Source organism: Protopterus annectens, chromosome 1.part0 (genome assembly GCF_019279795.1).
Source record: "Protopterus annectens isolate FY-2018-M chromosome 1.part0, PAN1.0, whole genome shotgun sequence".
Lineage (NCBI taxonomy): Eukaryota > Metazoa > Chordata > Ceratodontiformes > Protopteridae > Protopterus > Protopterus annectens.
The window spans coordinates 1497343283-1497366529 of record NC_056725.1 but is presented as its reverse complement, the minus strand read 5'-3'; positions in this window follow the sequence as shown (position 1 = coordinate 1497366529).

Below are 23247 nucleotides of genomic sequence, written 5' to 3'. Positions count from 1 at the left end.
ACAGTAGGCAGGAATTCTGCACCATTCCTTGGAGTCTAATCGACTGTGTATATGGCAGGTGGTGCTGGTGAAGGTGTCCATATTTGGGTGCAGAGATGGGGTGTTCAGGAGTCCAGGGTCTTTGTTGGGCTCCTGGTAAAAATAATAAACCCAGACTGCTACAGGGTGGTTTCCAGGGCTCGGAGTGTAAGGCAGAGGCCAGTGACCAGTTGGCCAGGGAACTCACCAGTGTTACTGGTATCCCAGCACAGGTGAGCAGTGTCACCACCATTATGGTGACCAGAAAAGGAGAAAGAGGGGAACCTTGGACACCTGTGTCCAAGAAGCCAGAATTGGGAATGCCCCACACATATGTAAGAATGTTTTCCACTGTTTTACCAGTATGAAAGCTGAAAGTCTGCAAAACTGGTATGCATAATGGTGTGCTTCTCTCCCAACAGCTGCAGCTGAGAGGGCTCGCAATGCTAAGTCCCATTTTAGGTGCCTGGCTAGGTTACGCTGTGAGTCTGGTGTGCATTGATTTATTATGCTAACTGTAGTACAATAAGCAAGAAAGAGTAAAGCATTTACTGAAATAAAATATACCCAATAAAAAATGTAGTGCAATAAATGAGCAAGCAGAACTGTAGTGCAATAAATGGGCAATTAGAGCTTTAGTGCAATAAATGAACAATAACAACTGTATTGCAATAAATAAGAAATAATACCAATAGCAGTAAAAAATTGTGTACAGCAGGATTGTGTTGTCATAACCATTGCAGTAGAGCTGCATGCATTGCTTGTCTATGGTAATGTTGCTGCAGTCAAGTGCAACACTGTAATAGCTGTAGAATGCAAAAGTAATGGCTTGTAAACTGCACTGTTTAACTCATAGTATGGTCCAAGGTAGTCTCCAAGCCAATATTGATCACATAATGCTCTCTATTCCTCCTACTTCAGGTAATAAAGGTATATGGGAGAGGTAGGCCACTCTATAGGCAGATATTGTGTGGACTTTACAGACATTTATCGGTAATACCAATAAAGTGTTAACTAGCATTGTTGATTCCTAAATAAATCTGATGTAATATATGCAGTACAGTTGCATTCCATGCATGTGTGTTCTGCTGTCACTACAGTCAATTATAACACTGCAATAGTTCTGGAATGCAAAACCAATGTCCTGTAACATGTATTGTTCAACTCATACTATTGTACAAGGTTGTCTCCAGGCCATTGTCAGTCATATGATGCTTTCATTTTCCCCCATCCCAGGAACAAAAGGTATATGGGTGAGGTAGCCCGTGTTATGAGCAGATATTGTGTTTACATTTCACAGACACTTATCAGCAATACCAGTAAAGTGTTAATCAGCATTGTTGATTTTTAAATACATCTGTGTAATGATTTCCAGTATGGCTGTATTCCTTGTATGTCTGTACTAAGTTGCTGCAGTCAGTTATTACAGTATTTGCAGATGTCCCCTGCAGTCACAGCTAATGGGTTCTATTCCCATGCCTGTCAACTAAGGCATGACGGCTGTCTAGTTTATGTACTGTACACAAGCATGCCTCTCAAGTGCCATGCTTTCTTTTAACATAATTAAAACTGCCTAATTTGTCTGTTGCAGGATTACCAGAAAAATGATTACCTGGAATGCAATGTATTACCAGATCCGCTTACATAACACCTTGGTAGTTATATAAGACCACATTATGTGAAATTTCTTTTGTGTAGTTGTGTACCTGCATTTGTTGTTGTTTGGCCCATACTGACCTATGCTAACAGCTTGTGAGGTATGTGCTTGCTACATCAGCTATAGGAAAATTGTAGTCACTGTACTCAAAACTGATACTACATACCTGTAGTGTATTTATTATCAGTGTTTTCAGGGATATAATCTGCAATGTCAGAAATGGGAAGTTGTTCTCTCTCTTCCCACCCCTTATCTTCATTTATTTATTATTGTTATTTATTATTATGATGTAATACTAACACATTTTGTTAAACTAACTGCATTTTGGAAAAAAACATGGTTTACTATTGTTATGTTTTATTATGATTTAATATTAACATATTTTGTTAAACTATATTTTGGAAAAAATGTGGTTTATTATTGTTATATTTTATTATGAATCAATATTAACATATTTTGTTAAACTAACTGTTTTGTTGGCCTTATGCTTTAATTCTTACTGGCATGCTGTTAACATACAGACTGTTATGTTATTTACTGTTGTGTTGCACATAATATACATTAATATTTATTTCGATTAATTACAATAATGTTCCATTCTGTTAATAAAACAATGGTTTGGTTATTATTAACCTTAACTAATTGCTATAGCTGATTTACCACAGCATGTCAAGATAGGCCAGTTCTGGCTGATCTGCCTACCTTGCCTTAACTGGCCATGGAACCAGGTCTGAACATGTCTGGGACCCAGACCACTGGTGCCCTCTCTGCTGTCCCTGCACTACCTGTGGCATCAGGTAATACTGCTCCATAGGATGGGGACGGACCCCCTTTTGGAAGTGGTGGTGTTTGGAGAGTTGTCACCTGAGCTGAGCTGCTTGTCTTAGTGTGCAGGATTAGTCTACAATGGGTTGGACTGCTGCCTGTACCAGATTGTTGGCATACTGGCTGACCTGGTGGGGCAGCCTTGCCCCAGTCCACAGCCTCCAGCACTGCCACCTCCGGGGCAGTGAAGGAGTAGTGCCGACAGTCCCATGGGTGGGGATGTGAATCATGCTGCTGCCTTGTGGCGGAACATGGGACTTGGATTCCACAACACCCTCCCTATCCAAGGTGTTTACCCCCCCAAGTGTCACACACTACCCCTGTCTGCTGTCTTGTCTGCAAATGCATCCTCACCTACCCAACTTTCTCCCCTCACCCATACCTATGTCCCTTCCCCAACATTCCACTCTCACCATAAAAAAAATGGGCACCTGTCTGAAAAAAAATATTGTCCCATACATAGTTCTCCATTTCACACACATGTCCATTGGACACATGTAATTTGGCCCAGCTGGCTTGACAATGCAGTTATGTTGCCCTCATCTGTTTCTCTGGGATTGAGTTCAAAGTACACAGTTGCTGCTGTACAAGAGGATAGCTATGGTTCTTTCTACACCCTTCCTGTGCGTCCCTACCTACATTTCACTATGTTTTCCCCCTGCTTGTACCCTATTTCACCACTTTCCTATATCCCCATTTTTCTTTTCTTTATATTATTTTAGTGTGTTGCTGCTCAACACACTGCATTGTGCAGCTTCGTTAAGACTCAGCTAAATAGAGCTATCTTGACTATATGTGTTTTTAAACTTGTAATACACACTTACATAATAAACATCTATCCCATGTTTCAACCTGAGACCATCACACCTGCAGACCACTGCATTAACCTGCCAAGCCACACAACTCTTAAGTAAATCAGATGGTTTAAAAGAAACATAGTAATTGCCAGTTGCAGTCATTAAGAGTGTTTCAGCGGAGCTGCATGATGCAATGCACTGCACAAACGTGATTAAAAAGTAATGGAGAAAATGGGCGTGTACCTTAGATTCTAGTGCAACAGTACAACCACTAGAAAGCCAAAGACATAATAATGGATGTAAGTGAGGCTTGTAATAGCAAGTAATGTGCCCTTCATCAGCAACATGTAGAAAGACTTCTGCTGAGGCATTAATGGCAAAATAGATGTTCAACCCAGACCCTGGTGCATAGATACATCCATATAAAGCAATGCACATATGGATGGATGAAGAAAATGTATGTCACAACCTGTATGTGTGCACATATATCTTGCAAATACACCTACTGTAGCAGTGACTATGTAGCTAAGTCTGTTAATCACCTTGCAAACAGTACATTTTGCCATGCACAGTCCTGGATTCAAATCCAGTGGTGTATAGAAGTGAATTTACAGTATTGCGAAGGCAACAATTAATGACTGAGTCATGTACTTTTTATCCACACAATGTGTTTTAAATGGCATGTCTCCTTTTCACAGATGGGAGTCACAGGCCTACAGGTAGGAATACACTTCACATATCCCTATAGCAAAACTATATATGCATAAAGTGTCACATCATACATTTATATGCATTCACAGAGAATGTCAACGCAGGTACTGCAAATGAGGATCACTAATATCAGAGTTCACCACACAGTCCTTCCAAAGTCACTGTGCAGATTATCACAGCTGCACAGCTAACATACATATTGGAGGTCCCTACTTTTAACAAGGCCTGCCTTTGTACATTCTGCAGATTACTGCCAGACTGTAACACATGGCCTGAGAGTTGCCCAAATAGTGGACATATTCTTATATTTATACCCCATCTTACCCAAGGACACAAAAAACATGTTGCCTAGTACTCTGTTAGTGATACCATTGCCTAACATACTTACCTTAAACACATGCCTTAATTGGAGTGGAAAGGGTAGCCTCACTCTGGCTCTGCCTCTACAACAAGGCTGACACAGCTCCCACAGTTACTCCTAAAGCTTCTTGTCCTCCAAAGTGTTCACACTCTCTGCCTATGTCTATTACTTACAGCAGCAACTGCAGCCTGCAGCACACACATCCCTATGTAAAGGTTTCTGCTACAGACCTACTCATTGGGACGATGTAGTCTCCTCACCCCAGTAATGTCCAGCACAACATATGCGAAAAGGGCCCTAATCTACTACATAAAGACCTTATATATTGTACAGTGGTTGCATTTCATTGGTGGATAATACTGCAAATCAGCTGTGTAGGCTGCAATTAGCATTTCAGACCCACAGATTGGTTTACAATCAATCACTTGCTGATGAGAAGCATGTTTAAAAGGAAAGCAGCTGGCTATGGGGAACCATTCTGTATGAGACTTTCTTCACAGAGAGCACACCTTTGTGAAAACTTTACTATTACCACACATCAACAGAGAAGTACTATACTCTGTCAGGTATGTAACTGATTTTGTGTACAACAGGATGCAGATTGTTGAATAGACTTACAGGGAATAGGGATTACAACTTTAAGCCTGTCTTAGACCTTATACAATACATCAAGGGTGCATTGCCTTTTGTCATTGTGGCACACTGGTCTCATTGGACTGTCCCTTTATAGTGGGTGTAATAGCACACAGCTATTTGTGTTGCACTATTCTTATGACATATTATCAGGGGGGGTTGCCCATAGGGGACACATCACAGCAGACTCGAGTGTTGGGTGCATGATCATACAGCAGTATCTGTCATAGCACACCCTGGAATACCTGACTATTGTTACTGTCTCATTTGTATCCACACACTTAGTATGTTTGCACACTGTGGAGTATGACATGTGTGAGCAAGCAGTGGACAGTGCCAACCATTTTGTCCTTGCTTTATCTCTACACAGTGTACTTCCATGTATGTGATCCTGTAATGTGTTCCCCTTTTGTTGTCTTTCCGGAATCATGTACCCTAGATGCCATGCACCCTTCTTGGATGCAGAAAATGAAATTATACTGGAAGGACTAAGGCAACATTATCACATCCTACTGTCCAGGGGAGGCAAAACAGGGAATAGTCTGCTGTATTGCGGGCAGACCTTGTCCATGATGTGAATGGCATGGGCCATCAGGGCAGGACATATGAGCAGGTTCAACACCACTCAAGGGTCATGATCAATGCTACACAATGAAGGGCAGCAGATGTAGCCAGGGATTGTGCCATCACTAGTAGAGGGGCTGTAGTGGAACAACCCCTGTCAGCTAATGAGGAATTCCTGGTGAAGGCAGGTACACATGACAGCTCCCAGGCATCCATCACACCATATATCGTGGAGGTGGGTTCCACAGTTTCCACAGCAGAGGGGCATGCAGGTAGGCTTGCTGTGATCAGCACTGTAATACTGTGGCAGTCAGTGTGTCAGGCTGTACATACTTTTACGTGGGTGTCAGGTCTTTATTCTTTGGGGGGGGGGTTTAACCTGAGTTGTACTCTCATACTCAGAATGTGACCAATACGACAAGTAACACAGTAGCTACTGTAAATGTGAGATATATGGACATATTACTTTGTTTTGCTGCAACATGCATTGGTACTGACATTACCTCACCCTCAACTTTTCATAGGTCCATCAGGCATTGGCCAAGGCCATGTTCCTTCTCCTGGTAAGCACGACGCCGTTTTGTTAAGGAACATTTATATTCTATTATAAAGTTAAGGCGCATAATAATGTCCTATTTAAACATAATATCATGTGTAAACAGAGTGTACTGCGGTGGTGGTGCTGCGGTAGCGTTGTCACCTCACAGTTAGATGTTGCCTGTTCGATTTTCAGTTAGAGCATCTTCTGTGTGGCGATATGCGTGAATGGGCATTCCTTCGTTGAAGGTTGTGTGTTAGGCCTGGCAAGTCAGCACGTAAAAATCTACTGCTAATCATTAGTGGACTGGAGTTCCGCTGTGGCGACCCCTAACTGGGAAAAGCCGAAAGACACAAACATCATGTGTAAACAGAGTGGAATGTTTTCCTTTTCCATTCTGGAACAGGTACCTAAGGATCTTAGAGGTAATTACAGGAGTGTAGATGAACAAAAAGAAACACTTTGGTACTGACAATTAAGAGCAGATGGGCCTCCTGGTTTAAATAAGGCAATTATTCTAAAATGCCTTTTAAAAAACAAAAGGTTGAAAGGAAAATAAATTAGGCAGTGAAACATGTATTTCAATATATTTTTAAGACAGGTGTGCTGGGTTTTTATGTGTTGTTTTATCAAGTATATCAAGTATAGTTTCATATTGATTAATTAAAAGGTGCATGTTACAGGTCAAGTTTTACTTGATGTACTTGAAATGATTGTTGTAAAAGTCTTGAGTTGAACATGCATTTTGTTCTGAGGAAGTCTTTTTTGAACAAAAGCAGAGAAAAAAAATGTTTGACCCCTATTCCAGTTGTGGGTCTTCATTATTATGAGTATTGGCAGATTTTTAGAACACAGTAGTGCAGGTATTCATGTACCACTTTTTTTCTTTCTTATTACAGGTGATGGTGAGGGATTCATGTCTGTCCCCTACACAACCTGATGTCATTGTCTCTTCAGACTCTGATGATGATGGTGGCCACAGTGAGGCAGAGATGGGAGTGTCAGGGGCTAAATCTGTCACAGAGGTAGACATCTCTCTTCTGCCGCCATTGTCACCTCACACGGTCAGTATGCCCACACATGTCTAGTCCCTGGAGGCCACAGATATTGGACAGTCAGAGGGCCTGGACATTGAACAGGAAAGTGTGGCAACTATGGCTCCAGTGAGTGTTGACACTGGCCATAGCCAGGCAGCGGGCAAAGTCCCACACAGGCAGATTGCAGGGGTGCTTGAAGGAGGCCTGCTGTCCATCCACCACCTGTTGCAGGTTTCACATCATGAGTCACTCTACACATGTTTCAGGCCATCATGGAGGCATAGGCATATTCTGAACAGAACACCAGACGTATGCTTAGGGTTATGGATGCAGCACAGTCTAATACCTGTGACTGACCGCACTACATTGGGCACACCCTTGATTGGTTCACTGATGCAGTGGACAGAAGGTGGGCTGAGACAGTGTCTGCCTTGGACCGTACATTGTCTATGCTGGAACATCTGGTTGGAGTTGAGTGTCAGACTTGTTGATGTAGGTCAGCAACCCCATCTGCTGAGAGTTCATATGGCAGTGCAGAATCACACTCCCGTAGTGGCTGTGCATCCAGTGCTACAGAGGGAAGTGTGCTGTCCACATAACAAAGTGGCAAGCCATGGGCAAGTGGTTCTGGGTGGTCCTGTGGGGGACACGGTTCCAGCAGACAACCATCACCATCAGGTACCAGCACCACTTCTAGCCTTGGGCATGTAAGTGACAGTCCCGTTTTGGGGTTGGTGACGGTGAACTGTTGAGTCTACCATGTATGGTCCAAAGCTGTCCAACAAACACATGTGTAGGTTTAGCACTGAGCTTTACTGTGTACATGCACACACTCACACACCATTATCAAATGCAAATCACCTACAGACACACACGGCAGTTCTCCATGGTCCATCTTACATGCTTCCCTTCCTAACTCACATACATACTGTCAACTGTTTGGGCCAGACTAGGCCACCTGCACCCCAGACAACACCCTGTGCAACTGTTGATACCTGTGCCACATCCCTATCATCCTCACCATTGATTCAGGGAAATGAAGCTATGTGTCTGATGCACAGGGTCACTATATTAGTTAACATGTACTTGTGTAATGCAGTGTTGTTTTGCCATGCCACTTGTAGTGGTTACAAATAACTGTATGCTGGCATTTGTCATGAGTACGCCACATACTTTTGTGTACCTTATGCTGTATGATGTTTTACTGGCTGTGTGTCTATATTAAAGCAACGAATGCTTAAAATAGTGAACGCTGATTTATCGACCCTTTAAGAGTGAAAGCTGACAATCTCAAAGACAGAGAACAGTGATTGTTTTTTCCCAGGGAAAAAAAATCACTGGGCTGTTTTCGGGACTTAGCCATTTCCTCCAGTGTGGTGCAATCTCAGAGTTGGTATATTTAAGTAGGGGGGTGTGGGGGGGAGAAGCCCCCCACTTTATTTTGTGTTTTGAACTTTATTTTTTTGTGGAACAGCAATTGTTTCTGTGTCTTCGAGATTGTCAGCTTTCACTGTTAAAGGGTCGATAAATCAGCGTTTGCTATTTTAAGTGTTCACTGATTTAACATAGGCCCACTGGCTGTATAGTTACACATTGACAGTTGTGTCTCAGATCTGTTTATGTTTATGTTTCAGGAGTCTGTTGGGATAACCTATGAATACACAGCGGCCGTAAAGCAGCACAGGACGGCATGTCAGCACAGCAGAAATATGTCTTCAGCAAGGTACAGCACTATAAGTACATGGTTCCATATTTTCATATGTGTATAACAGGCTAACAAGAACAGTGGTGGCATTCAGCGTACTCATGCATCCTTTATCTGTGATAAGGTCTGCTATCCTTTATAAGTGTTACCAGGGTTCTGGGAACTAATGTATCTACAAGCTGTGGTGATGGAGATGACCCATTTACAAATATCCTTTGTCCAGTACAGACAGTTTCCTGACACCAATTATGATTGTTGTGTTCTGCATCCCATTATGTAACCTGCACATGATGTGTGTCACAGTAGATGTGTCCTTTACATGCATGGGGGGCCTGTTTCATCTAGGGTGTACTGTCTGTGTTACATACCTATCTTTCCAGCATGTACTATGTATACCATGGTGATGCTGTAGGTGTGTAAAACAGGTGAGACATGTATTAGTCCTGTCATGGTACGCAGGAGGTATACAGTGGGACCTGACACCTCCCAGGAGTAGTTTGTTTTACCTCCCAGTATGGAGCCATACACACCACCTTCAAAGCATTTAGGAGACAGACTACACATGTATGGTCATGACATGGACTCCATAGGACATGTTATCTACACTCTGTATTGGTGTACCATGGAACCTGTGTGGCTGCTACAGTTGTACGATATGCCTGAGTAGTGACATGGCAAGGGGCCATTGCACACAATGATAAGTGTGCTGACTGCCACATTCAGTGTAGCAGTGAAAGTCTGAGATTTACATCCCAAACCTGTCGGTATAAGTTGTACAACAGTGAATGCATCCGCACATCTTACTGACTAGTGAAAGTCAAAGGCTACATTACTTCTGTGTCCATGCCTTCATGTGTAATAGCTCAACTGTGTGTGTTGTGCAGACACTACAATATTTTTCAGGGGTGGATGCAGGATAGTATTGTGCAGTCACTGACATTTAGTCTTTGTTAGTGGCTGAGACAACTGACTGTGTCTTAGGCCATCCTGGATAGCTGTTGGTTCTGTGTGAGATTCTGTGATGGCTTCTAATATGCAATCACCTACTAATGTACTCAGTCAGAGGTCACTGATAGTGGCTGTGACTGCAGAGAGGGAATAGCTAGAAAGGAGGATGATGAACTCCACTAGTGACCTGTGTCACTGCAGCATAGGTCTCCCAATGCTATGTTACCAGAGTATGACTCACAGACACTTGCCTATCCACCAGCTGACATAAGACTCTGTACATGACATACACAGTTTCTAGCATGACCTGCTGGCCTAATATTGTCAAACACCTTGTCACGCCATGGCTGGTGGAGTGAGACTGATGTCCGACATTCATTGCATAGTGTAACAGTAAATGGGCTCCGCCTGTCACAGTTAGTAGGCATGATCTGGCCTCATGCAAAAGTAACAGTGTTTGGTCCAGTGTCAATAGATGTATGACAGTGTTAGTGCTCATATCCATGCTAACTCCTATTATGGCATTTCAGGTAACAAGACTCACAGATCTGGGGACACCACTTGGCACTACACATTAGTTTCCTCTATGCAAGTAAGTATTGCAGTTACATCTAGCATGTTGAAACAAGAGAGTCATGCAATGTGTCTGTACAGAGCACAGACATGCATGTTAGTGAAGTATAATATGAACACACTATGTTGCTTAGTAGTGCTGCAGCTCACTTGCCCATAGGTTGGTCCAGGTCTTAACTGCCATGCCCTGGAGCAGTGCCATGACATACCCACATGAAGAACCAACGTATTGCATCATGCGTCTACCAATATGTGTGACCCCTAAACCCCCCAGTGTAAGATCCTCCCTGGTGGGACCTGGCTACAAATCAGTTCCCTTAGAACAACCAGCACATACACCCCCCTTGCAGACAATACAGACATATATGTGAATAAAGCCATTTATTACCTTCCATGGGATGGTTGACATAGTGTGACTGCACCTCCACCTTCAGATGAGACAGGAGAATATGCAGAACTATACACCCATGCATTATGTCTGCAGCAGTACATCTGCATGAACTTGGCTGTATGGGACAGGTGGGCCACAGGCTCATCATGGCTCAGAAAACCTGACTGGTGGACAACTGTAATTAGCAGGCTGTACAATTACAGGTAGACAGTGCTGTGTGACAGTTGGGGGTGAGAGTGCACCCCCAACATGGAGGCCCTACCTCCTCATGTAATAGAAGCACATAGGGCTGTTGTGATGTTGTGTAGACATGGTAAGTGATAAAATTACTCACCCACATAAAGCAAAACTACAATGTACAATATAGCTGCATGTGTGGCCTCAAAGGAAAGGCCCAGGTTGTTGCTGACCTCATATGTCATAATGCTACATATGGCGGGTCTGTAGTCATACCTAACATGTACTCCAACACTGTCTGTATCAACTACACTCCCTTGTCTCCAACACATGTGACACATAACATTCCTCCAACCTGTTCCATGACATCCATATTTACAGAGCAGTTCGTAACTGGCCTCTCAGTTGAAGATACACAGCATCTATTGCACATGCTAACATACCAGGCTGTATCCCACATGTGATCTGACAAGGATTACTAACACCATTGGGCAACCCTTGCAATCAAAGTGACACCACTGGCTGCACATCTGCTGGGTGGACAACAGCAACTGTTACATCCTTGCACAGAGGTGGTGCATCCACTGAGCAACACAATACACCTCTTTGTCTATGTATCCATATCTGTATGGTTGTAAGAGCAATCATCTTGGAGCTGATCAGCACACATATATGTGATCTACACACAGTTGACTGTACACAGTTTGGATGTGTGATGGGAGGAGCATGACTGTTACACATGGTGGACATGTCTGAAGCAGTCACCAAAAACCTGGGTGAGGTTACATCAGGGAATACAACACCAAGACTGAGGCAAGCTGTCTGACTATATTCCCTGCTTGGGCAACATTTACAATGCACCCAATAAGGCATCCATGATGCTGTTATTGTAGGGGTCACTAAATGGCCCATTGATGGCACACATATGCAACATAGGGACATCCACCTTGAATAGCTGATCTTTAAGCAGCGGTGCTCACCAGGGTGCAGTCCTGGGTCCTCTACTTCTTGGAATCCATTTAACCACAATACATGCAACTACTGACTGACTGTGGCTAACAATGTTGGCTGATGCCTGCAAATTCTGAGCACTCATAGAGTCTCTGTGGTATGTCACTATCCTGCAAGAGTGTATTGTGAACACATGCCTGTTGACATAATAATGGCCATAAACTTCATGCAAATATATATGTAGTATCATTTCCATCACTTAGACCTATGTACCTGGTAAATAGTGCGTCAGTCGCAACATGTGAAGTACTTACTCAGGTGTGAAAAAACTGGGAGCACAGATCTGGCGACACAAGTTTACACCTAATGTGCCTGAGATCAACATGTCTCAACAGTGGTGTGGCATGAATCATATGGCATAGTTAAGATCACACTCACCAGTACATGACATACTCTTAACCTCTATGTACTCTACCCTCAGCATGCCAATATCTGAGTGCAATGGCCATTTGTTGCTGTACCATTCCAAGAAGTACTAGCAATTGCACACAACAGTATGGTCCCTCACAAGGACACTTCATGTTTTCAGTGTATGTGCATTGGGGATTTTCTGCAATGAGTGTCATTGTCACCTGTGGCATATAGACTACTCAGAGCTGATCTGCGCCTTGCATGCAGGGCAATGTGTGACCCTACTTGATTGCATATGCTGCCTATCTGCAGGTGGCATAGTAGATGGATAGTTCACTGTGAGGACATTAACCAAGTATGTGACATTAATAGGACATGCTTGTGGGAGAAATTTGTCTAGCAGACATAAACACACCCTTGACACAGATCCCTGCCTAATGGCATTCAGAGCACCTCAGTGAACCTCAACAAATGCCATCTGTATGACTGGCTGGGTGACCTTTATCTCAACACAGGGTGTCTGCCTGTGCCCCTCTTGGACTGGGGCAATATGTGCTGATCCTGTAACTACGGGTATAAAGATGTCTATGATTGTGTGGACTGTATGGCTATTATGCTATTTAAGTTCAAACATCCTAAGGTTCCATAACATGCTGTAAAATGCTCTAACAGGCTGACACACAAACACGACTACTTTAAAGCTAACATCACTTCCAGTCACTGCGTACAGGACATGCCAAGGCACACACATAGTGCAAGTTGGCGGTATGTAGATGAAAACACTTACCTATGTAACTGTACACACTATATATCACAGTACGTGTTGCAACTAACACACCTCATGTCTGCTGGTACTATTGGTTTAGGAGATATGTTTGATGACATCAGCAAGTCTTGTAGTGTTCAGTCTTTTTGTGGGGGGGGCACATTTCCTGCTACAAATAAAACACTGCAAAACTCTACCCATTCCTAAGTTACCTAGATGATCATATTTATGCCATATGGACACACACACACACACACACACACACACACACACACACACACACACACACACACCAAGTAGTCTGGAGTGAGATTTGAACCCCTACCTATTTAGTTTTATTCACTATAGATCACAGTACTTATAGCACATGCCACAGTTTAAGACTGATGCTGCCCTGTCAGCTGGTATTCATAAGGTGGATGACATCATCAGGCCTTGTAGAAGAGGGCAGTTTGGAGGTCAGTAGCAAGTTACAGGGTCAAAAAGTTCATAATCATTGCAGGTGGATAGCCCATGAGAGTGCATCAGTTGTTTGCAGGGGGATAAGCACACACACACACACACACACACACACACACACACACACACACACACACACACACACACACACACACACACACACACACAAACACAGATGCAATCCAAGTAGCCTGGAGTGACATTAGAACCTCTACCTATCTAGTCATATTTACTATAGATCACGGTACTTATTCACATGCCACAGGTTGAGTCTGTTGTATATTTATTTATTTTTATTTATTTACATTTGTTTACTGGGAAATTCTGACTGGACACAGGTCTCTTTTCAGTAGAGGACCGGGGAGAAAAGCTCCAGACAAAGCAATACAAGCAATAGACATTGTAAGCATGATCAACAAAGTTATATAAAGAACAGCTGGTATACATACAATAGCAAACAATATATACCGTAGTAACATTATCAGCATACAAGATGAACATAGAATGATCATGGAAGACAATATGTTAGTAAGTATATTCATATGGTAATAAGTTCACAACAGATACATTTTATAATTTCATAGAAATGATCAGATATTGGTGAGTAAACCAACAGTTATATAATAAACATACCCCAGATGGTGGAATGAGCTGGAAGGGGTTAGAGTAGTAGCAGGGGAAGACAGGAGGAGTAACTAGGGAGAGAGAGAACTTAGCAGTGGCAGTAAACATAGGAAGGTGTAGGTAGCTGGAGATGAACTTGGAGTTTAAGAATTTTAGAAGAGGGACTGAGGGATTGAGTAGGGTGGGGGGCAGGAGAGCAGAGCATGTGGAGAAAAGATTGTAAATATCTGTCAGTGGGAGACAGGCTGGCTAGGATAGGGGGAAGGAGGAGAGGTAAAAAAGGTAAGTCACTAGTCAGGATTAGTGCATGGACATGACCAGTGGCTTTTTAAGTGGGTTTTTAGTTCAGTTTTGTAGAGATAGCATGAAGGTGGTGTGGTTATGGGGGGGGGTGTTCCATGACTTGGATATTATGCAAGACAAAAGAGCTTCTCCAACTGAGTTCATAGCTTTGGTTACTTGAAGTTGATTTTTGCTACTGGAGCATAGTGGTCTAATGGTAGAGTATTGCTGGAGAAGGTCTTGTAGAGAGGGGACTTTTTGAGGGTGGTTTACTAATTTGTGAGAAGAGAGAGTTGATTTAGGTGAAGATGTTGAGGGAGTTCAAGCCAGTCAAGGTTACTGAGTTAGATACAGTGATGGCTACGATAGGATGACCCAGTCGCAAACTTAGCGATTTTGTTGTAGCATGCCTTGAGTTTGTTTAGGTCAGTTTGTCTAAGGCTGGTAAGTATAGGTGAGGCATAGAGTAAAGTTGAGATGAGGTGGGAATTGGCAACAGAAATTCTGGCTGTTTTGGTGAGGAGTTGCTTATTTCGATACAATATCCCTAGCTTTTTGTGAACTTTTTTATTGTTAGAGAAATGTGAGTGTCAAATCTATGATGGTTGTCAATCTCAACACCGAGTAGTTTGGTGTGTTCTGTTGGGGAGATAATGGTATTGTTGTTGGCTAGGATATTGAAGTGGTGGTTGGTTAGGTAAGATTTTGTAGGGTGGAAGATGAGGAGTTTAATCTTGGGTTGAGTATTAGCTGTGCATTTGCTAGCCAGATTTCACAGAGGAAAAGGCTTCCTGAGTAATCTTCTGGAGTTCAGGTATAGTTGGGGCTGAGCAGATGAGGGTGGAGTCATCTGCATATTGTATGAGAAAGGCCTGTTTGGTGGCTGTGAATGGATTATTGGTGAAGCGTGAGAATAGTAGTGGTCCCAGGATGGGGCCTTGGGGAACACCAAGTGTGACAGGAAGTTGAGGAGATAGGTCATTTTGCCACACAACAGTTTGTTGGCACCTAGCTAGATAGCTGTGAAACCAGTCTATAGCTGATTGTGAGAAGGATAGGTTAGTGAGAACAGAGAGTAGTTATTTGTGTGAGACCATGTCAAAAGCCTTAGACAGGTCCAGAAATATGGCAGAAGAGAAAAGGCCATTATTTTTATGGTGAAGGACAGTGTTAGTGAAAGAGAGTAAGGCTGTGGTTGTACTATGCAATGGCATGAAGCCATGTTGGGTGCTGGACAGGAGGTTATTAGTTTGCAGATAGTCCAGGACTTGAGAATGAATGCATTTCTCAAGTATCTTGGAAAGTAGAGAAAGGATGGCTATGGGGCGGTAATTGTAGAGTTCAGTGGAGGAGCCACCTTTATGGAGGGGTATTATGGGGTATATTTTCCACAGTGAAGGGACATAGCATTCTGATAAGGACTGGTTTATCAAGACAGAGACAAGATAGAGATGTGATTGCAGGTGCAGTACTTGTGCATTGAACAAACTAGGCTTGTATTGAACAGCATGTGTGGCCAGCAGAGTGATATTGCTTCATACTGATATATGCATCTAGTATCCCAGCAGTGGGATAACTGTTATGATCCTAGCTATGTGTGTACAGTTGCCACCATGCCCATATGTGGCTGCTTGTGGTTAGATAGGCAAACCTGTGAGCCGGAACAATGTGCCTATCCATGCATGCATTGACAACATTATACATTAAGCCACCTGCTCAACTGCATCTCTCTGTGGGGTGACATCCAGCAGGCACAGGGGTCTATAGGTAAGTGAATTATGTACTGTTGCACCCTTAATTTGGATCCTTTGAGCAACAGTATGGATGTGTGATAATGCAGATTTACTCACCGTTAACAGGGCATGTAGGACAATACAGACATCCTCACACATACTTATGTAATTAACAGAGATGTATATATAAATGTAGCTGTGTGTGTGCATGATATGTGTATGTGTTATGTAGATATATTGGGAGTCTATGTATCATTGTGATATATATATATATATATATATATATATATATATATATATATATATATATATATATTGGTATATATCTATTTGTCTTTTCAGGCTTGCTAGTTGTTGCTAAAGCACCTACCAAGGGGAGAAAACGCTGAGAGAAGAAAAGGAGCCACTTTTGAGATTTTAAGTATTTTCTTCTGATTTTTTGTTAAGTTTTACTGCTTTGCCGCCTATTTTTTGGCATTTTCCGGCTTGCTAAAGTTTATATCTGTAAGAGTAACAGTACTTGGAACAAATCTAGAGCCTGTTTACTGCATTTCCTGTGTTGCACTTAATTTAAAATCGTTTTTTTCATTAAAACTGCATTTTACCTGATTTTGGCCTAGCACTCAAGTGTGGGGTCATTTATTGCACTGTTGTGATTATTTTGATGCTTGTGTATCTCTGCTACCTTTAAACTACAACAAAAAGAAAAAAAAAATCTTGCTTTTTTCCCACTTTCTGAAAGTTAAGAAAGTTCAGTTACAGATTTGCTGTTCTGAACTGTTTGGAAGTTTCTAGAAGGCCAGTGCTTGCTTGGGCTAAAGGGAAGTCTCTGTGTTCACCAGTGGGAGTGGTTAACACTGAACAGCCTGCCTGTCCCTGGAGGAGTGGTTACTACCTAGAAGCTGTAGTTTTATTGGCCATTTTGGGTCAGTTCTAAACTCCTTGATCTCTCTCTCTTAAAACCCTACAACTCCCTTTTTGCATGGTTTTGTGCACTGAGCAGTGTCAGGCAGCGCCGCCTAAACAGGTTTAAAGTATTCCAGGCTCCACAAAGTCTGCTCTTCACTTTTTCCCTTAGAACTGTTCAAACTCTCAAAGTAATCACTCTATTCTCTTTCTAAAGCCCTGCACTTGCTCAGCTCTTATAAGGAAACACTAACTAACTAAAGCACTACACCCTCCTTGACTTCTCATAAGTATTAGGCTCCCGATTGGTCCTTCCTGATCAAGTGAAAAATCAGTTCCCTTCCCTAATCTGATCAGTAAAAAAACAGTTCCGTCTACTAATCTGGTATGTCTAAGGGTCAGTTTCATGGTTACTCTCCAGTCCAGCTGGTGAATCTGGGAATTTTGAGGCAATGTTACAATTGCCTTATGTACACAGACAACCCTCTCCTCCTTCCAACAAACTCTAATACATGTGAGAGATGCAGTTACACAGCCAAACTGGAGACAGAGCTCTCTCAACCCAAGACTGGCACAGTCAGTCAGGAGGAAAAGGTAACCACCCACACCACAAATCCAGTCTCACACAGACCTATTGCATCTGCATACCCAACACATAAACACACAAAAACATACTCAGAGGCTCTAAATAAAAATCTGCCTAAACACAAAGACCTCCTAAGCAGATATCCAAGCAACAGCCACCCCTCAACAATACCCACAAATCACATATCTCACAAAATCAGTGTGCCTCACAGTCACAGCCCTTAAGGCCAAACAACACACCAAATACACTTGTTATAGGGGACTCTATTGTCCGGCACACTGATGTCCCACTCACCAGACTGAACAAGGAGAAGGTCACTGTAAGCTGCCAGCACTCAGGTCACTCCAAAGCAAATACAAGTATGACTCCATCATTGTCCATGCTGGTGTGAATGACCTAAGACGTACCTCCCTGAACTACATGAAAAGAGACATAGAGGAGCTCTCTGACCATGTAGCCCAGGCTGGTATGACCCTGACCTTGAGTAGCATCTTGCCCTCACCAAGAATGATGCCACAGTATAAAGACAAAATGATCAGTGTCAACAATTGGCTAAAGTATTGGTGTCATTCAAAGTGGATCCAGTGTCTGTCAGCCTGGGATGACATGCTCGACAAGCCACGTTGCTTCGCTAGGGACAGCTTGCACCTGTCACCCTTAGGCTTTTGTATACTGGCCAAGGCTCTTGCCACCCCTATAGTGCCTTTTTTAGGCAAGGCTCAAAGGACAAACCCATCTCCATAGACAACCCAAGGAAAAAAAAACTAAAGGAAATGCTACTCAACGCCAGAAGTCTAAACCTCAAGATGCACGCACTCGAGGCTCTCCTCAGCATGGAGAAAATTGATGTCTGTGCAGTAACAGAAACCTGGTTCAAGGCTCATGAGCGCACCCCAGTACTACCAGGTTATAACTCATACCATGTGTTTCAGCCCCAAAACTCGGACCGAAGCACAAAAGGAGGGGGAGTATCTATATTCATCAAAGATACCTACACCTCCAGGTTAGTGGCACTGCACGAAGCATCAGAAACCATCCATGTGCAACTAACAGCGGGCAAAACTGCCTTTCAGTTTGTAGCCTGCTACACAACACCCTCCCTATTACAGGAACCCCAGTTGGCATTCCTGAGAACACTGGAGAATATGAAGGTCTCTCCAAGCACTATGTTATTGGTTGACTTCAGCTACCCAAGCATTGACTGGGAAAACTACTCAAGCCCAAACACCCTCGCCCAATGGTTCCTTGAATTTATAAACTCTAACGCAATGGAACAACTGGTCACCACTCCCACAAGAGGGAACAATATATTGGACCTGGTCATCACCAACATGGGGACTCTATGTTCCACACCAGAGGAAAACTCCTCATTGGTAAGATCAGACCATAAACAAATTTACCTGGACATCCATATCCTGTCCCCACCCCCAGCCAAGGAAATCACTGTAAAGAATTTCTCAAAAGCCAACTTTGCACTTCTCAAGACTGAGGTGGAATCCTTCAAAGCCCCTGGGCCAGAGGATAATACAGTCCAATCCGCAGATTCTATGAGCACCTGCAGGAATGCATGGATCATGCTATCCCAAATAAAACCAAGACTCACTCCTCCAAAATCAGGAGACCAGTCTGGTGGACCCCGGCCCTAAATAAGCTATACAACAGAAGGAGGAAGCTACTACATGACAGAGCCAAATCCCAAAAAGGGAAGGCATCTCTGATCAGTATTAACAAGAAACTTCGATCCCTCATAAAATCATCAAAGGCCAGCTTCGAAAGAAAAATTGCCCTAGACACTAAAGATAATCACAAGGCCTTCTTTAGTTATGTCAGGAACATGGGTGGAAACTCCCAGATATGCTCTGAATTGTTGCATAACAGTACAAAATATACCCAACCTGCAGAGATAGCCAACATCCTGGCAGACAGATTCAGCGCAAACTTCTCCCCTCCTTCCCCCCAATGGAGCAAATGCCTATCCCAACTGAATGTAACCTCCCTGACATCACAGATGCACAGGTGAAAGCTGCCCTCTCCAAAGCAAAAAAACACAGCATCTATGGGACCGGATGGTGTCCCAGGCTGTCTAACACGAGCTCCAAGAAGAAATGAACCCTCACATTAAGTCACTGTTCAAACTTAGCATTACTACAGGATATGTACCCAAAGAATGGCGTACAGCTACAGTGGTCCCACTCCACAAAGGTGGTGCCACAAGGGATCCTGGAAACTATCGCCCCATAAGCCTGACTAGTCTGGTCTGTAAAGCTATGGAGCGTATTATCATGGAACTCATAAACAAAGACATTGGGAGCCTCCAGACACTGGACCCTACCCAATTCGGCTTTGTTAAGGGCAGATGTTGCCTCTTAAACATAGTTGATTTCTTTGAAACAGTTACCAAAGCCATAGATGAGGGCAAGGTAGTTCACACAGCCTACCTGGACCTCGCAAAAGCCTTCGACACAATACCCCCCTTGGGCATCATAAATAAGCTTACCAGCTTAAATATCAACCCCTATATCACAAGATGGGTTGCAAACTGACTCAGAGATAGAACCCACATGGTCAGAATCGCAGGTGCCATGTCCAAATCCAAACCAGTTACAAGTGGCATCCCACAGGGCTCAGTTCTGGGACCTCTGTTGTTCGGTATATACTTCTCTGAGGTTCAGGCTAACACGGGGGGATTATGGCTGACAAAGTTCTCAGATGACTGCAAACTGGGGGCTATAATCGAATCTCCAGCTGACACAAGCATCCTCCAAAAGGATCTCACAGAGACGGATGCTTAGTGCCAGAGCCACTGCCTTAAGCTAAATGCTAAAAAGTGCATAGTCATCCCCTTTGGGAAAAACAAGGTGCCCACAAATTACCACATAGGTGATAATCCATTAAGTACGGAAGAAGTAATTAGAGATTTGGGGACCAATGTAGATAGTAATCTCTCCTTTGATAATCACGTTGCCAAAGTGGTTAGAAAAACCTTCTATATAGCCCACCTTATCACGAAAGGGTTTGCATCTAGATCAAGAGAGGTCATTGCGCCCCTCTACTCGTCACTCATCAGGCCCATAATTGAATACAATGCCCCTTTTGGGATGTACCTTACCCGACACCTGCAGCAACTGGAGAGACCCCAAAAGTACCTCACCAAGAGGATCATGGGCTACAAACAGATGTCCTATGCAGCTCAACTAAAGAAACTCCAGCTCTACTCAGTTGCTTACCGCCTACTCAGAGGTGATCTATGCCTGATGTACAAAGCCATGTCAAACCCAGGATGAATGGACATGCTCCACCTCAAAAAATCTAAGTCCCTTAGAGCTACACGCTCCAGGGACCTAAACCTCAGCACAAAAATAAATAGGACATGCTGGAGGGACAGATTCATTTCTCAGAGGCTCCCCTCACTCTGGAATAGAATCCCAATTCATGTTAGACATAGCCCTGCTAGACAGAGGCACAGTAAACTAATCTTAAAAGGGTACCTTCTGTAACCTACTTTACAGAGGCACATTAGGCTAATCTAATAGAGAGGCGGAAGCCAAATACACTCTGGCTAGGCTTATAAATGCCCTAGGGCAGATAGCCTAGTATCTACCTATGAACCTATGAACCTATGACACTACATTGTGATAGATATACTATGTATGTGAGAGAGAGAGATAGTAACATACAGACATGTATATGCATATGTCTGTATGTATAGGCATATCTATACATAACAGGTCATTCTGATGATGGGGCAACAGAATTGCGCTCATTTTAACTAAGTGTTTGGACATACACAGTGGGACTGTCAGTACTTATAAAGTGACTTCAGGCTACACCTATCTGCACTCCTGTCTTGGATTTTGTGTGTTACGGACCATACCTCTCAACTGTCCAGAGTTTTGCAGAATGTCCAGAGCTTTGGCTCATACTTTTGGTCTGTACCTCATAAAATTTGCATTTATTTGGCAAATCACTTGGATGAACTTAGCCTCTGACTTCAAATCCTTCAGAAAAATGTCTATTGAAACAAACCCTGTTATTCTAGCTATTTTTTAAGTTTATGAAAGCAGCATTTAAATTATGCCCCTAGCTGTGGGCCTTTGTCTCCCTATTTTTGTCAGGCTTTGTCCAAATTTCTTGCACTAAGAGGTTGAGAGGTATGTTACAGACATTGACATCTGTCCCTGTTTCTGCAGTGCTGCACTTCACTCAAAATGTCAACAGCATTTTCCAGCTGTCTGCTGTATTTAATAAGTGACTGAGGTTCATAATGTTATACCACTCACAGAATGACAGTATGTGAATACACCAACAGAATAATACCTCACATGCTAAAGATGTGAATACTTCCAGATTAGAACCATCAACACCATCACCCATGCTAATTTCTCTAATCCACTGAGTGACACAGGCTGCCAGAGAGACATGAGTCATTTGTCACACATTCAACAGCATAAATATGTACATTGTTATTTCTGCTTTACGTGGGACATACAATGTGTGTTAGAGTACTGTGTTACAGCCTTGAGATTGCCTGGACTGCCAATATACCCTTGCTGGCTTATTGTTAAAGCAGTTATATGGGAACACTGCTGTATTGGGGGTGGGGGAACAACAGCACATGATCTGCTGGGATAAACAGTAGTCCAAATATCATGTGACCCTGCTGTTTAACATCTCCCTTGACTGATGTAGTGACTATTCCAACCATGAGGCCTAGCGATTATTAGGGTCACATAGTATTGGACTGGATATGTGTAGTCCCATTTGGATGTTACAGCTGTCCAACTAGCCCACTATATTTCCTTGCATAAATGCAGCAGATCCATACATACAGATATGCAGCAATTCCCTCAAGGCTGGGTCTGAACTGACCTTGTATGCCAGACACAGGTCACCTCTGAGCAGTCTGTATGAGACTGAGTAGAGGGACAGGGCTTTTAGCCTATCTGTATAGGATATGTGTTTGAGACCCTGGATTTTTCTGGTCAGGAACTTCTGTGGTCTCTCCAACTGCTGCATGTACTTGGCAAAATACATGCCGAAGGGGGCATTTTACTTGATAATGGGTCTGATAAGGGAGGAGTACAGGGATGTTATGATCTCCTTGTTCCTGGATGAAATACCTTTATTTATGAGGTGGGTCATGTAGAAAGCCTTCTGTACAATGGAGGCAACATGGTGGCCAAAATTCAGGTTGCTATCAACCTGGGTGCCCAAGTCCCTCACAATTGATTGCATGCTTAGTACATTGTTATTAATGTCATAATTAGTAGGAATCACATTTTTCCCAAAGGGGATAATGAGGCAATTCTTCTCATTCAGTTTGAGACCATGCTTCTGGCACCAGTGTTTAGTTTGGGTAAGGCCCTCTTGGAGGATTTTCACATCACTAGGGTAATTTTAGACAGCACCCACCTTGCAGTCATCTGCAAACTTGGCCAGCCACAGACCACTGGTTTTGGCTTGCACCTCAGAAAAAATATATCCCAAACAGGTGTCTCTTAGCTGAAGCCAGGGCATATTGGGCATGGCTACATCTGCCAATATGGGCATCATCAGGGGGGTTCCCCCTCTGAGTCCTCTTGTGAGTGTAGCTG